Raw genomic sequence first — 10845 nt, forward strand, 5'->3', positions numbered from 1 at the left:
GATCACATGTATCCCTGTCTAGCAGTTTACGGAACTTTTACTATTTTTGTCCTTTTAAAAATAATTTTTAGAAAAAAAATCCAAATTGACTATTATATTTTTGCCCAAGGATGAATTAGCCCCTAACATTTTATAACAGAGAAAAATTAATTAAACATCAATTATGGATGACATTATTGACTTAAATTGTAAAATTAGTAATTAATTAACATAATTTACTTATAAAAAAATGATAACTTATTTCATTTATTTTAAATTTTAATTATTAAGTTAATCTTTAAATTAAAATATAATAATTAATTTAACTGACATCCCCATAATTTAATTTGTATTATCATTATCCAGTGCCGATAATAACTGTTGAAGAACAGTCAAGGAGAGGGGTAGCTGGCAGTTGGGGACTATCGATGAAGAATTGAAATTAAGGAGGCAGTCCACATCCCACGAAGAAGGGAAATAGCGACGATAGCTCTGCCCGTTGGCGTCGGGTCGCGTTCTCGCTTTCTCGGCCAGGTCAAGGTGGCGTCCTCCCGAACAACTCACCTTCCGCCGTTGGATCATATGTTGCTTGCGTAGCATAGTTCATTAATCCACGGTCCTAAACGCGCCAATAATTGGAGTCGCTGGCGTGGAGGGAAGAGAAAATTAGCAAAAAAGCAAGGGGGAAAGCAAAGGCGCGCATGTCGAAAGAACAGCCGTTGATTCGGAACCCCAGAGTCAGGTGAGGGACGGTGGATTCTCCGTACTTCCGTTCCGTAGTTATATTTTGAGGGGAGATAGCACTTATATCGTCGTTGATAAGGGGGCGCCTGCCGTTCCCTCGATACTTGAACCCGCTATTCTAAGTTAGGGGCCTGCAATGTTTGAATTCAACTCTTTGAAATAGAAATATATTTTTTACGTGTCAATTTGAAGAAGTATCTTTGGTCAGGCATTTTCAAACTGGTGGAATATATATATATATAGGATTGAAATTAGCTGGAGGCAGTAGCATCTAGGAATGGCATTTGGGATATGCTGTTTAGTGGAATAGAAGTTGCTGGAGAGTAGTAGTACCCGCTACCTACCTCTATAAGAATCTCAAAGGAAGTGGCGAAGGATGGAATATTACTGTGCAGCAGCATCTAGAAGTTTCACAGCAATGTATACTTTTATCAAATGATGCTTTGAGAATCCTAACTTTGCCATTGGATTTGGCATAATATTAATAATAATAATAATAATGGTAATTCAAATGTGTAATGTATTATAGGCACAGCACAGCACAGCAGTTAACAGCAACACTGTCGCTGTTAATCAAAGATGATTAAGATAAGGACCCTTTGCCCCGGACAGCATTCATTTCTTAAGCAATCATACGGATAGATGATGGGATTGCTGGGGTCCACTGCCCCTTGAATTATTGTCACAGCATTCATTTCTTTGCTTTATTGGATTTCGGGGGTTATGATGGATGATTGTTCAAATTGTAAATTGGATGGATAGAGACAAACCGTCCTTAGGATTAGGTAAACTCATCCTCACCCGTAGGAAACAATTATGCTAGTTTTGACAAATAAATTATCATAAATTGACATATACGATAATCAATTTATTAATAAAAAATATTATCTATTTAAACTCTACCAAAAAAAAAAAAAATTTTCATCAAATGGTGCAAAGTAATCCTAGTGTAAACGCTCATATGCGTAGCTTAAACGCTTAAAATTTAAATATAATATTCAAATTAATATCAGAAAAGTATTATGTTTAGAATTAAGTTCATTTATCGAGTATATAATTTTTTTAAAATTTATTAAGATTATGTCTTTCTTTAGATAATGTATATTTTGATATTTTAAAATCTATTAGAAATATAATTCTTAGGGATAATATTTATTATTTTTATATAATTATTTAAATATCAAAATTATCTTGTTTATGTTTTATTCAAATTCCTAATTAAAGAAAAATTTATAAGACAGTTCTGGGTCAGAACTTGGTCAAAGTTTATAGGAGACTATATTAGTTTCTCGACTTCAGTGTTCGAGAGTCCTATTAATTTCTTAATCTTCGATTGCTAAAAGATTTTGGTCTCCCACTCACAATCTCCAAACGATTGTAAAGGTTTCTCAATTTTTTGTTCTCAGGGCCCAGCATTTCATACAATATACTACCTAAAACTCAAAAAGCATTTTGGGCTTTTGAATTTTTTAGTTTTTAATAAATTTTTGTCTATGACATATTAATACATAAATTTATAGTAATTTTATCTAAAATTAATAATAAATCTACTTCTTATTATAAATTATTATTAATTTTAGATAGAACTCTTATAAGTACAATAAAACTATTATAAATTTATGTGTCTAGTATAAATTTATGTGCAAAATTATTTGTTAAACTTATTCGTAAATATAATATTTTTTAATCTAAATATTCTTAAATTTGAAAATTTATCTAATTAATTTATAAACTTTTTTATAATTAGCCAACACTCTTTTTTTTTTTATAAACAATAATAAATAAATTGATCATATATTTTAAAAACTTTGTATCTTTCGTTAAGTCATCCTTAAAACTTTAATTTTTCACCTAAAGTTTGAAAGAGTGTATGAACCAAAGACGTAACATTCAATAGATGTACGGTTATTTTGTTTAATTAACGCCCTTAGTCAAGGAGGAGGCATTGTGGCTAGCTTGCTTTGAAAAATTTAAGAACTCATCTGTCGAATTTGAAAATTTAAAAATACACGTGGCTGTAAATCAGGAGCGAATCTCGGGAAAAAGGCGAGTGGGTGGGGGCGTGGAAAAAGCAAGTGATGTCCCTTGTCGGTACTGTTTAATATCTTTCTTTCTTTCGTAGTTAACGATGATAATGATGAGTGGAGAGGGCGCTTATACATTTTGATAAGACCACTTGGTATTTTATTATTCTTTCGAATTTGAGTTACTTTATCTTTATGTTCGATGGCATTTTTTATTTATTTCTGATAATAATAGGTGTTTAGATGCATCTCATAATTCTATTTTAATTCGACAGAGTTGAGTTAGGTTGAATAAAAATAAAAATAGAAAATTAAAATAAAAAATATTTATAAATTAAAAATATAAATTCAAGTTGCTTTCGTTCTAAAGTAATTGCTAGGATAGTAAAAATAAATTGATTTTATCTTTAATGTAGTTATAGAACATAAACATATTTATAATATTTTTTTAATATTATGAAATGATCTCAAAATGTCTTTAAAATTATAAAATTAATTTAAATTTTTTTTTTTTATGATTCTTGTCATTTTGGAATAGAAAATGTTTTGAAAGTATCAAAATAATACCGTTTCAATGTTTATGTGCATTAGAAGAGTTTGAGTTGATTCCTTAATATAATTTTTAATGTTTAAATATTTGTTTGTGAGATTATTTATTTTTTTATTTTAATTATACTTTAAATCTATATTTTTGAGTCAATTTAATCTATGTATTTTATTTTTTTTTTTGTGTGACAACTTAAATCTTTTGTTATTTCGATTTATCTCTATATTTGTATTTTAGAATCAATTTAACTTTCGAACTTTGATATGTAAAAAAATGGGTAAAGCAAGATGACTCAATTTAATTCATTTTTTAATACATTAAGGTACAAGAATTAAATTAACTAAAAAACATAAGTATAAGAATGTAATTGAAATAACGAAAAATTTGAATTATTATATGAAAAAATTAAAATATAAAAATTAAAATTAACTAAAAAATATAAATACATAAATAGAGTGTTATTCGAAAAAAATATGAATTGGACTTGTAACTTTTTCTTAAAAAAACATGCATCATTGGCATGAATCTATTTGAAATGATAATTCTTGTAATAGGTGAGCCGTGTGCAGAAGCCCAAGACCAAGCCCATGGGGTTTGAGCGAGCGCGGTTTTGAACTTTTGCATTGTGTTGGGCTGGGCCTAACCCAAATTAATAAATAAATAGAAGAATATTCTTATTGCGTTCCCATTGAATTCACTTTCGTTCTTTTGCGATAACCGAGAGAGAGGGGGGGGGGGGGGCGAGAAATCGATTTCTGTGGAATGCACCGGGAATTTGAAAGAAAGCATGGAGAACATCGTGATTGATGTCCCCGACGACGAAGAAGACGAGGACAAGAAGGTTGGGGTTTACAGTTCGCCACATCGTCGATTTTCTTGCAGTTTCTTCCGTTCGAGCTCGGGTTGGAATCTCCCTTCCCTAATGAATTCGACTCCACTTCTAGTCCTGAGGTATTCGTTTCCTCTGTAAGTTTTTTGTTGTTGAATTTGTGAGTGTTGCCGGCATTTGGTAGTGTTATGGCATTCATCTCTAAAACCCTAAACCATTCATCATTTGATGTGTCTAGTGTATAATGTGAGGCGAGGCGTGCGGCTTACTACGTTATTATTCTATGCGTGTGAATGGAGGGAAATTCTACTTGTAGCAAGCTCCACTCACTCCAACGCTTGTACAGAAAGCTTAGATCGAGATGATAGGGATCGAAAATCACGGGAAACAAATACAATGTAAAGTAGGTTTGGAACAGGTTGCCCAACCCTAACCGAAATGTTTAGGACAGGGAAAGGTCAGGAAGAGAACAACCAACAATAGGTTTTCGGATGAGTTGCCGATCCCGATCATTAGTGTTTGGGATTCCCATTGGAAGGCTATGGAAGTGAGATCATATAGCCAGGGAAAGTTCTTATAACAATAACGATAACATTTTAACCATCAATCTCATTAAGCCTGCTTGGCTTACTATTTTCTAAGAGGACTTTTAAGCTCTCTTAGAGGCTGTTTGGCTTACCCTTTCTTTCAGCAGCTTTTAAGTTATGTAAAGCTTAAAAGTTGGGTAGTATTTAAGTTAATAACGTGTTTGAATAAATGTGTTTTTAAATTATCAGTTAATAGTTATATGTTTGGTTTGAAAGAGCTGATTAAAACTTAACAAAAATATGAAAATAGACACGTTGAATAATGTAAATAAAATTTATAAAAATATTAATTTTTAATAAAGATGTTAAATATATATATATATATACGTTATATATAGTGAACGGAGGAGGTGGCAAGGGCGATGGCAAGAGGAGGCGGTGATGGAGGCAAATAAGGAGAAGATGGAGACGACGACGATGGGCTGAAGGTGACGAGCTGATGCAACGAACATGGGTGATGGAGGACAACGGTGATGCAAGCAGATGGAGCACAACAACAATGGAGGTGGGTTTGGTTGGATGCGGCGATCGGAGATGGAGGCTAGAGGCTGGAGTTTATTTTGTTTGAGGGTAAATCAGACATTTTCTTGGTCAACGAAAAAAGCTCTTAAGAGCTTATTTGGAAAAATTAGGGGTAGCTTTTCTCGAATGCTGTTGGATGCGCTTATAAGCTATAAAGCATCTAAGCTCTTAAATGTTGCCAAATGTATCAAAAAAATAAGTTGCGTAACTTATAAGCTATTGGTAAGCCAAACACCCTATTAATTAAAATCTCTCAAAAGCTTTGAAATTAATGAAGTGTTTGGATAAAATATGCTTAAAACTATTAGTTGTATAGTTATATGTTTGGTAAAAGAGAAGCTTATAAGTTGTAAGAAGTTGTAAAATGATCAAAAAGGACATATTACTTATTTTTTAAATAAATCAATAAAAATGCAATTTTTAGGTTAAAAAATTAATTAGTTGTATTTTGTGACAAAGTATAACATATTACCTATAGTTATATAATAAATTTAGTATTTCATTAATAAATATCATTTAAATCTAAAATTATTCATATATACTGTAATTTAAATCTCACACGCACACACGTCAGAGCAAGCTGTATCATAAATGAAGTTTCTTTGCCCAATAAACTAGCCCGAATAACAAGCCTAACTTGGTAGAAGGTTGTCACGCTAGGCTGATTAGGTTATAAAGTCCAAACAGGCACAGGCTTTGGTTTAGCCAATTAGGGATGCGTGGTGGGAAGTTTGGATGGTTTGAAAAATATTTTTCAAATCAAATTAATATAGGCAAGTTGTCCACCTTTTCAAACCATAACCAACTAGAGCTGTAAATAAGTCAAATCGCTCGTGAACTACTCGAAACTCGACTTGATAAAAGCTCGTTCGAGCTTAATTTTCAGAACTCATTTAATAAATGAGCCAAGCTTGAGCTAGGCAAAGTTCGGCTCGACAAGGCTTGTGAGCTGCTCAATTATAGGTTCGTAAGTTAGCTTATATAAAAATTCATGAATAATTTAATATATATTTTGAAGTTTTCATATATTTATTTAGAATATTTATAAAATCATATATTTTAAGTAATTTTATTGAAAAATATGTATAGAAAAGTTATAATACTTCATGAATTTATATAAGTACATACTAAATATTGAAATTCTTGAATAAAAATTTATCATTAATTTAATTTATTATTTACTTTATTAAATAAAATTGAAACTCAATAAGGCTCATTTAGGCTCGTGAGTTTAATGCGAGCCACAAGATACTCGAATCGATTATAAATGAACATGCTCGTTTATAAATGAGCCAAGTCTGAACTTTCTAAAGTTTGACTCAGCTCGATTCAATTACAGTCCTACAACCAACCCACCATGCTTTTGAAACCATCTAAACTGTAGCTAAGCAGTTTGAATAGTTTAGGCGGTGTGAGCTATAACAATTAGCAACAACTAACAATGAAAAGTATGAAGCATAGCATCAACAACATTTTTTATTTATGTTTTTAAAATAAAAAATTGAAAAAAGGGTACTTCAGACTAGGGTTAGCAATGGTTCGGTTTGGTTATGGTTTTGGTTTCGGTTTTTGCCAAAACCATAACCAAACCAAACTTAAACTACTAAAACCAAAATCAAATAATTACCCATTAGTTTTAAAAATTAAAAAACATAGCCAAACCAAACTTAAACTACTAAAACCAAAATCAAATCATTACCCATTAGTTTTAAAAATTAAAAATCATTACCAAACCAAACTTAAACTACTAAAACCAAAATCAAATCATTACCCATTAGTTTTAAAAATTAAAAACCATAACCAAACTATTCGATTTTGGTTTTAACTATGATTTTTTTAGTTTGATCCATACCAATAAACAAAGATAAAATCTTGCAAATAGCATTCATAAAAATTTTTAATAACTCCACAATAAACAAAGACAAACTCTAATAAAGTTACCTTTTTCTTGCATAAAGTTATAAATTAACTTCAAACTTTTTAGATATAATTATTTGATTGATAAAAATAAAATAATTTAAGATTAGTTTTATTTTTATTTGTTAATTACTTTATAAATGTTAAATATTTTATATATTTGTAATACATTAGTTAAAATACTTGTAAAAAAGTGCATTAGTCAATATATATATTATGTGTATATATAATATATTAAATAAATAAATATATATTATATATATGTATATTCATTTCGGATTTTGGTTTGAATTTTATGAAAATCATAACCAAACCATACCTATTGAAACAGTATTCGGTTTTTTCTCAAATCAAACCATTACCCAGTCAAACAATTTTTAACCACGTTGACTGGTTCGGTTTCGGTTCGGTTTTCCATGATTTCGGTTGGAATTGCCATCCCTACCGGAGATGATTAGATTAAACTAACCCACCCAAGTTACCAATTAGCATGGTTAGTACCTTATTATGTGTCCAGTTTCTTCTCAGGTTCGGTACCATGTTTTTATTTTGACTTTTATCAGTATTTGATAGTTTCCTTCTTAGATTTGGGTTAATGCATTTATTCAAGTAAATTACAATAATCACTCCTAAGGTTTGACTTAATTGTAAAGAAAATTTCTCACATTTTGAAAATAGCACTGACATCTGTGTTGTTAAAAAATGAGTTAAAAGGACCATTTAACCCTTGCCTTCTCTCTCTCTCTCTCACACACACACACACACGTTTTAATTACATAAAATCATTTTAATTACAAAAAAGGTATTTTAATTACTAAAATATTTTCTACAAATATAAAGAAATAATCTAAAATATATATAATGTAAACTAAAAAATATTTATAAATACAAACAAAAATATATTTTTGGCCAAAGAGTTGAAAAAATATATTTTCTTTGAAAGAAATATAAAATATAAATAACACACATATATATAAACTCTAGTAAAAAACTCCTCTAAAAGCTTTTGTAAAGAAATATATAAACAAAGAGAAAAATAGGCTCAATACCCTTGAGGTTTAGGATAAATGCAAGTTGTACCTTTGATGTTTGAAAAACTCAGTGACTACTCTCGACCTTTAATACCTCATTGTGGTTTCCCCCTACCACCAACTTACCTTTGTTACGTAAATATTCAAACCCCCCCCCTCTCTCTCTGGGCATGGCTGGTTCTTGCTCCATCCAGTACTGGAAATGAACTTCTTGAACTTTTTCATTGCAGCATTGTGAACGACACTATATGAATCCATCTAGTTTTCAGTTATTTAATTCATTGTGATCTTCTGATTTTGTTTCAATTTTTTGTTGGGAAAATATGTGATTCTATTTCAGATGGTAATGAATCCATAACTCATGCATTTTATTGGATTTCTAGCCTGGAGAATCAAGTTCTTCATTTTATGATTAAAGTTTTGTTAAGATTTCAGATGAATTGGGTTCTTCTCCTTCAGGGTTTTATTATACTACTAAAAATTCAGATGATTTCCAAGCATATATACATTGCTTGTGTTTGTGCCTTCTTGATTTGAGAATTGCCAACAAAAAATTAAGTTCTCTGGTTGAAGGAAGGGGTGATAGGGATTCATCTCCGGGAACCCCATGGGTAATCCCTCTCTGTCTCCCCCCTATCACTGCCATCACAGGGATGGCATTGCAGAGATGGAAAAACATACGAACAAGTTTGAAGACTGAGGGGAGCTTCATTGTCCCTGAGAAAGAAGATCAGCAATGAATCTCTCTCTCTCTCCAGCCTCTCTAAACCCAGCGAGGGTTATGCCTAAGTTTGGCAGTGGGGTGGTGGTTGGCTGCTATCAGCCAGCCACAAACAGTTCAATTATTTTAATGGGTAATGCTAGGAGTAGTAAATGCACATTGTCTGAAAATAAAGTGGTGGTGGTTGGCTGCTATCAGCCAGCCACAAACAGTTCAATTATTTTAATGGGTAATGCTAGGAGTGGTAAATGCACATTGTCTGAAAATAAAGTGCATTTATTTCACCTTAACCCTTGCTCCGGCCCTAGCAAAAATATTTTGATAATTTTCAAAAATATAATTTAATTACGAAAATATATTTTCTAATTACAAACAATATATAAACTAACCCTATTTTAATACACATGTATATATTAAAATCGTTATATTTATATATATTTATGAAATATATTTTCTGTAATTTTGATCAAAAAAATTATATTTTCTATGATTTGGAAATATGTTTTTAGCTTATATATGGTTAGTTTATATATTTTTTGTAATTAAATTATATTGTTGATAATTATAAAAATATTTTTTTGTAAGAGATAGGGAGAGGGATGAGACAGGGTGGCTGGTCAGCATCGGGACGGAGGAGGGAGGAATAGAGAATGAGAGAACACGGGAGGGCAATCTGGGCATTTTAAAAATTTTAACAGCCGAATGTCTCACAATAGGGGGGAATGATACAAGGTTTGTAAGGTCAAGAGAGGTTGTGCTATTCTCAAACCTTCAGGGATATTGCTTGCATTTAGGCCAAACTCAAAGTACCAAGTGTATTTCCACCCCCCCCCCCCCCCCCCCCCCCCTTTCTTTTTTTCTTAATCTTAAGATCTGCTCATTCCCAAATCTGGATGGAGGAAATCACCTGCTCATTTTGATTGTGATCTTTTATCCACCAGATCTAGGTTTGGTTGCTTTTGTTTGTTAATCTTTAGATCTAGTATGACCTAGATTAGTATCAAACTTAATTATTATATAAAAAAGTAAATTTAATTTTGCGCAAATGGTAAAAACTGCAATCAACATATCCCCAGATGCCATATCTCCTTTGATAAAAATGTTTAACATGTTTATTTGAATTCCTTTGTTGTTTTTATTTACTGGAGACTGTTTAGTTAGTCCATTTATGACTAAACTAAGATATAATTTTATGTTCTCTGTGAAAACTATAGATTTTTTATTCCATAAAAATATAGAGGAGATTCAAAATTTGTTCTAGTCTCTGCTATAGAAGCTGGAATTAACTTATTTGTAAGCTTTGACCTGTTCTCTTACATTACAAATTATGATGGCAAATAATTCTGGGACCACAACAGCCCCAAAAATTCAGGTTTTGAGAGGTCATGGATAGTACAAAAGGAAGCAAGGTGCTCTGGAAAGAGCTGTTAGTTTGTTAATCTTAAGAAATATGGAATTTAATTTTGCACAATGGTTCCAATTTCAGTATGAAATTCAGTAATTTCAGTCTATGCATATATCTTGCATCTGTTTGTTCTTCTACTTTTGTTCTATTGGTAGATTTCATTGTGGGTTTATGGAAACCTAAGGGAACACAACTGTGAACTGAATCTATACTAAAAAGCAGAGTTATGAATTTCTATTCTCTTGAACAACATGATGTTGGCACCAAGCTAGCAAAACCTATAGAAAGCTTTAATATTAATCATATAATTGGTGTTTATGTGCGTAGTAGAAAGACCTGCCTCAAGTGTTACATTTGACGTGCCTTCTGTTTTTGTGAAAAGGTTTTATGGCTTTCCGTGAGTCAGGCAAATTGATATTACAACTTTTGGGGCTATAAATTAAAATTGCCAACAAAAATAGTATCTATATTTGTTTGGTTGTTCGCATCTTATTTGTCACTCTCAGATTCCTTTTTTTACTTTTGGTATCTGTATCTGT

The sequence above is a fragment of the Diospyros lotus genome, chromosome 4 (assembly GCF_014633365.1).
Source record: "Diospyros lotus cultivar Yz01 chromosome 4, ASM1463336v1, whole genome shotgun sequence".
Lineage (NCBI taxonomy): Eukaryota > Viridiplantae > Streptophyta > Magnoliopsida > Ericales > Ebenaceae > Diospyros > Diospyros lotus.